Here is a 7,352-nt window from a genome sequence, read left to right as displayed (position 1 = left end):
AAAGGAGAGAGGAGAAGGGAAAGAGAGGAGGGAGAGATGCGGCAGGAAGGCGGTTGCTATGGCCCCCGGTGGTGGTTGTTGGTGGCGAGGTGGCGTGCTGAACCTGCAGGCTTGACCCAGGAGCGGCAGGTGCAGAGGCGCGTGCGCTGGACCCCGACACCATCGACGCAAAGATTCCCAAGTTGTCTCCCCTTGATAACCAGTTCGGTGGCGATGCAACTGGCAGTGACGGCCTCTTCTCGGCAGGCACAAACCGCAGGGTCGTCTTCCTCTTCGGCCTCTTCCACACCGTCATGGAGGTGGCAGAGCTCATCCTCGAGAAAGTCCTCTACCAGGTACAACTATTCAGATTCAGGCCCTCTCCCTCTCCATCTGTATCTCTCCAGCTACTTATTACCAGCCAGCGATCCATTCGATGCAGAAATTCCACAATCGATTTGATGACGATGCCACCCAAATAGGCCGCTCACATAACCATCTCAATTGTTGTCGTGTATGCTACCTTGTGTTTGATTTTTTTACTGATAACTACCTGCCAGAAGCTTCACAACGTCCCAACTGAATTGGATCTACCATTCATTTATTGCTGCTTACAGAACCATCTCATATGTTGCATTACTGCTATGGTAGCTGTTGTTTGTTTTCTCATTCAGTGACAAACTACACACAAGGTTAAGACCAGCTAAATATGAATCTTTTTATTCAGTTATTGCAAATCAGTTCAACAAGGTCTTGTACCTACGGGTTTATCCGGAGGTTTCCAACTTCACGCGTGTGGAGACTTGATTCAGACTTGATTATTGCTGCTACTGCCATGTGCCCCCGCAAGCTGCTGCTCCTATCTGTGCACTTGTGCTGATGCTAATGTGTGGTGTTGGTCTACTAAGTACTAAACTACTAATTGCTGCCTGTGTAACTTGTGTTGTCCACTTGGTTGCTAGCTATCAATTTTTTGGCTTCATTGGCTTGGAAATTCCATTCACATGATTTCTGAATTTGGAACTAAGAAGTATTGGATGAAAATTCAAGCAAGTTGTAGACTGATTGTTTGTTTTTGCAGAATGGGGATGAAGAATTGGTCAATATTGAATGGATACATTCACTCAGAATGAGGGGCTACTAACGTTATGGCTTGATTGGGTTTGTTGGTTCCATCCAGATTGTGCTTTGCAGGTACTATGCAAGAATCACATTTTTTTGACAGAACTTAGTTTTGTTGTTGTTGTGAATGACATATGTAAGTGCCATGTTGGATCATTAGATTTTTGTTGATGTAGTACATGATCCTCCAGGTTAATTACTAGCAAGTATACTGAAAGTGCTAGTTATCGACTAGAGGGGGGGGGTGAATAGGCGATTTTTATGAAAGTATTCAAAACATGGAAGTTTTGAAGACAAACAATAGAAATGACCTAATTGATATGCAGCGGAAGATAAACTAGAATAAGCAAACCATAGTCAAGTATGCAATGATGTGAAAGTACAGGACTAATAGCAGCTAAGTAGTAAGGATCAGGATGGAAGATAGTATGAAGCCAATCAATGATAGTAGTCAAGCAATGAAGTCAAACAAGTACGACAGATAGGCAATGACTTCACGAAGACAAACTCTAAGTAAAGGAAAGGAGAGGATAGAACCAGTCACTTGTTGAAGACAAGGGATTTGTTCGACCAGTTCCAGTTGCTCTGACAACTGTACGTCTAGTTAGGGAGGCTGAGATTCAACTCAGAAGACCGTGTCTTCACCTTATTCCCCTTGAGCAAAGGACACACAGTCCTCGCCCAATAACTCTAAAAGTGCTAGTATCGACTAGAGGGGGGGTGAATAGGCGATTTTTATGAAAGTCTTCACAACATGGAAGTTTCGAAGACAAACAATCGAAATGCCCTAATTGATATGCAGCGGAAGATAAACTACTGTAAGCAAACCATAGTCAAGTATGCAATGATGTGAAAGCACAGGACTAATAACAGCTAAGTAGTAAGGATCAGGATGGAAGATAGTATGAAGCCAATCAACAATAGTAGTCAAGCAATGAAGTCAAACAGGTACGACAGATAGGCAATGTGTCGGTGTCAAAACCGGCAGATCTCGGGTAGGGGGTCCCGAACTGTGCGTCTAGGCGGATGGTAACAGGAGACAAGGGACACGATGTTTTTACCCAGGTTCGGGCCCTCTCGATGGAGGTAAAACCCTACTCCTCATTGATTGATATTGATGATATGGGTAGTACAAGAGTGGATCTACCACGAGATAAAGGAGGCTAAACCCCAGAAGCTAGCCTATGGTATGATTGTTGTAATGGTTATCTTGTCCTACGGACTAAAACCCTCCGGTTTATATAGACACCGGAGAGGGCTAGGATTACACAGAGTCGGTTACAATAGTAGGAGATCTACATATCCGTATCGCCAAGCTTGCCTTCCACGCCAAGGAAAGTCCCATCCGGACACGGGACGAAGTCTTCAATCTTGTATCTTCATAGTCTTGGAGTCCGGCTGATGATGATAGTCCGGCTGTCCGGACACCCCCTAGTCCAGGACTCCCTTAGTAGCCCCCGAACCAGGCTTCAATGACGATAAGTCCAGCGCGTATATAGTCTTCGGCGTTGCAAGGCGGGTTCTCCTTTAACTTCCATGTACCTGCCAAATAGTGTCAGGCTCTTTTGTAGACGTTGCGCTCCTTGGCTTCCACGCCCAATAATGGCCTTCTTCCACGCGTCGCACGAATGCGAAAAGCCAGGGTATCTTTTATGTTTTACCCCCTAGCTGCGCAAATAATCTGCCTATAAGAGAGGCAAGAATCCAGATCCAAATCACACCATCTTCCATCCGCGAGTACTCATCGGAGCGCCTCTGACCAAAAATCCATTCCATCATGGACCGTCGTCGCGGCTCCTCCTCTCGCGCTCCCAGCCGTCTCCCAGGAGATTGGAGGAGATGTTCTGTCCCTCACAACGAGCTAGTGACGCTCCAAGCGGAGGGATATCTTCCTCCGGCCTTTATGGTTCCGGTTCGAGCCGGGCTGGCCACCTACAAAGGTGGGAAGCAAGCGGAGGCTGCCCCAAGTCCCAACAAAGGGGAGCGGGTATGCTTTGTCCCCTATCTGATAAGGGGGCTCGGATTTCCTATACATCCGTTCCTCCGCGGGCTTCTGGAGTTCTACGGACTCCAGCTCCACCACCTCACGCCCGCCTCGATTCTGCATATCGCGGGCTTCGTAGCTCTTTGCAAGCAATTTCTGGGCATCGAGCCCCATTTTGCGCTGTGGAAGAGGTTATTTTGCCTCGTACCCCGCTCTCACGAGGGGTCCATATATCAAGTGGGCGGTGCCGAAATATGGCGCATTGCCGGGATGGGATATCCATCCGGAACCCCTAAGAAGGCGTCCGACGACTGGCCTTCAGAATGGTTTTATGTAGAAGACGCTCCGTTGCCGGACCCTGTTCGGATCGGCCTCCCGGAGTTCAGCAATGCTCCTCTGAAGAAACGCCTTAGTTGGCGTCCGCGGAGCCCCCAGCTGGAGGAAGACAAGAGCGTCCATTATTTGATGGGCCGGATAAGGTTACTGGCCCATTCCGGACTGACCATGATTGGAACCATGGCCACGTGCATTATGCGGGGGGTGCAGCCGCTGCAATACAGGGGCCACCCCATGTGGGATTTCAACGGAGAGAATGATGCCACTCGTCATGGCCGCCAACGGCCGGGATTGGCCGAAGATCTGGTGAAGATTCTGTCCGGCCTGTACAAGGGGGAGAAGGAGGACTTCCTCCAGACGAGCCCATTGAATGGGTTCTCCATGAACAACCCTCGAAGCTGGGTAAGCAGATGTTCATTTATCCGACCCACGCTTTCAAAGTTAAGTATCTTACTGTATGGTTTTGACGCAGGATCTGCGCTGGACTGTGGAGAGCATTCATAGCCCGGCTCCACAGCCCGAGGACCCAGAAATATCCCTTGATCCGTCCTCCGAAGAGGATCCGGACATAAAGGTGGAGCTAATCGACGGGGTGTTCCATCAACTCAGCATGGACAATGCTTTAGTCGCCATTACGGCTGACTACCCCGGTTTATCTCCGACTCCCCAGGTGATTGTGACCGAAGCCCTGACACCATTATTCTGCCCTTGCACATTTCTGACCACCGTATACAATGGTGTCTCGCAGGAGGCGCCTTCAGGGCAGGAGGCCAAGGCCACGGCAGCTGGCCAACAAGGGTCAGTCCGGCCCAGCAGGCGGAAGTGGAGCGCGGCGCAGATGGAGACGTCGCCGCAATGGTATAGCTCGCGATTGTTATTTAGGTCAAAGTTCCTAGGAAGTGTTTGAATGCTCATGACCTTTGCAGGAGAAAGAGTGCCCGCCAGACTGTGGGCGTAGGAGTTGCCAACCTAGCTTCTGCCAGCCAGGCTCCAACACCTGGTCTGGAGGGGGAGGCGAGCGCAAGGCGCGAGCCGGACACTCCTCCAACGGAGGATGCCGACAGACTGTCCGCCACCAGGTCTGAGGTGGAGAGCGCCATGAATCATAGGCGCTGCCGGACAGTTTTTCGTGACGCGTGCTTCTCCCCTGAGGTGTTGAATGCCTTTAACGCGGGGGATGCGCATCTCCATGCTGCTCAAGATGGTTTGACCAGAGCCGCGGAGCAGTATGTAAAGGACATACGGGTAAGCGATTTTAATAGTTGTATATGCCAGTAGCCCCCGAGACTTAAAGTAGTTAGGGTAACTGATTTAAGGATCATTTGATGTGCAGGATCTTACAGAGAAGAATACCCAGTTGTCCCAGGAGCTGCAAGAGTGCAAGGCCCAACTCAAGGCCGCACTGGCTGCCGCAGGAGGAAATACAGAGACCCCTTCTGGTAACACATTATTTCAAAAAGATAACCAGTGTGCAGCGTGCGTGTAAGCCTGACAATGACATTGCAGGTGTTGCCGGACTAGATCCGAACAAGCAAGACCTACTGCGCCAGCTGAAGGCCGGCGAGAGGGTGCCGACAAGGGTGTAGCAGGAAAGAGACAAGCTCCAGGATGCCCACGCCCAGCTTGGAGAAGAGCTGAAAGGTGTTCGGGCCGAGCTGTCTGGCTCCGTGAAGGAGAATCAGCGGCTTCGTCGCGGCATCTATAGTAAGTTCTTGAGCGAACTCCTTTGAAAAGAAGAGTTCGGCGAGGAAGTCAATTGACAGAAATATGTCTGTAGGTGTGCTCACAGGTCGCCCTGCTGAGGAGATGCCCGTATCAACAGGTGATCAACTTCCCAAGCTGATGCAACTGCTCGAATGAGTTCGGGAGGCGATGAGCGGCGTCGTCCATGCTTTATGGCCGTCCCTCTCCCTACCCGAGGGCCTTGGAGAGCTTGCGGAGAAGCTTCAGGGAGCGCGGCAGCGCTTCCGCTTATGGAAGATTTCAGCATGCCACCAAGGTGCCAGGGAGGCCTGGGCCATGGTGAAGACGCGGTACAAGAAGGCGGATCCCAACCTCATGGCCGAGGTCGGACCTGTGGGACCCGATGGGAAGGAGATCCCTGTGAGTTTAGTGTACTGCCAAGTAGAGTTGGCCGCTAAATATTCCCAACGGGACTGTAAATTAGACAGCCTGTCAGACGGGACTGAGGAAGAATACAGTCAGTCGATTTGACAATGTATTTTAAAATGACATGTAAAATGCCTTCTAGCCGGATTGTAGATCGTTTGTCTTTGCCGACCTTTTCGCTTCAACCTCGGGACCCTAGAGTCTGGAGTGTGTCCGAATACCTTCTCGGTTAAGAAACAACCGGGGCATGCATGGAGACCAGGCGTAGGGGTCATTAGTGCTTTATCAGACAAGTGCCCAACTAGTTATGTTATATTACATGGTTAGTACGAAACATCTTCCAGGGAGAATAGTTCCGTTAAGGGTTCCTTTCCCTGGGAGGCATGCCCTAAAGTGCATGTCCCGACTGCGAAAAGAGCAGTAAAACATCTGGGGGCAGATAAATCAATAGGTAAAAATCATCTTTCAAGTCACCGACCGAATATTCCCTTAAGAACGCTAGCTTTCGGCTTCACCCAGTCTGAGGTACACATCCGGCTGACCCGGCAGTAACAATCGCAAAGGTGCTCCCTTTACCTCCTAGCCGAACAATCGGGAACGTAGGGGTAAGCATAGGAGCTAGGCAACCCAGCTTGGCCAAAACTTAAGTCATATCGATGCATATAATGGTGAATAAAAGGTACATGTGGAAGTTTGACACATGTGTTGGGCATGAGGCCCTTATAAGTAAGCTTCTGGTAGAGAAGCCCCCAGGTATAATGAGTGCGGATAGCACATCAAGTGTGTGCGAACAATGCGCAAGTAGGCCTTTTAAGGGCTTTTATAAAAAGGGGTGAGAGAAAAAAGAGAAACAAAAGACAGCTGAAGTGTAAAAATTTGGACCGGGGAAGGAGACGAACTCTTAGTCCGGCGCTAGGCGTAGAATCTTCGGAGGCAGGCTGCGTTCCATGGGTTTGGCTCGAGTTGGTTGTCCGACGCATTTCGCAGACGGTACGCTCCGCCGGTCAGGACTTGGTCGATAATGAAGGGTCCCTCCCATTTGGGCTTGAGCTTATCCTTCTTCTTGTCCGGCAGGCGTAGAACTAGTTCACCAACATTGTAAGTTTTAGCCCGTACTTCTCTGCTTTGATATCTTCGAGCCTGTTGCTGATAGAATGTGGAACGAGCCTTGGCGACGTCACGTTCTTCCTCCAATGCGTCCAAGCTGTCCTGCAGATCCAGCTCGGCTTCTCTTTCTTCGTACATGCGCACTCTAGGTGAGTCATGAATGATGTCGCAGGGCAAAACTGCCTCTGCGCCGTATACCATAAAAATGGTGTGAATCCGGTAGTACTGTTGGGCATTGTCCGCAGCCCCCAGAGTACGGAGTAGAGCTCCTCTACCCAGTGCGTGTCAGATTTCGTAAGGGACCGCACTAGTCTAGGTTTAATGCCGCTCATTATTAGACCATTTGCTCGTTCCACTTGACCGTTGGTTTGAGGATGATAGACTGAAGCGTAATCGAGCTTAATGCCCATGTTTTTGCACCATGATTTAACCTCGTCGGCCGTGAAGTTCGTGCCGTTATCGGTAATGATGCTATGGGGGACACCATAACGGTGTACTACCCCGGATATGAAGTCTATCACTGGTCCGGACTCTGCCGTTTTAACTGGCTTGGCCTCTATCCATTTGGTGAATTTGTCCACCATGACCAATAGGTACCTTTGCTTGTGGGTTCCCCCTTTCAGGGGTCCGACCATGTCAAGCCCCCAGACCGCGAACGTCCAGGTAATGGGTATAGTTTTGAGGGCGGTGGGTGGCATATGGCTCTGATTAGCAA

The sequence above is a fragment of the Triticum dicoccoides genome, chromosome 3B, assembly GCF_002162155.2.
Source record: "Triticum dicoccoides isolate Atlit2015 ecotype Zavitan chromosome 3B, WEW_v2.0, whole genome shotgun sequence".
Lineage (NCBI taxonomy): Eukaryota > Viridiplantae > Streptophyta > Magnoliopsida > Poales > Poaceae > Triticum > Triticum dicoccoides.
Note: the sequence above shows the minus strand (reverse complement) of the source record.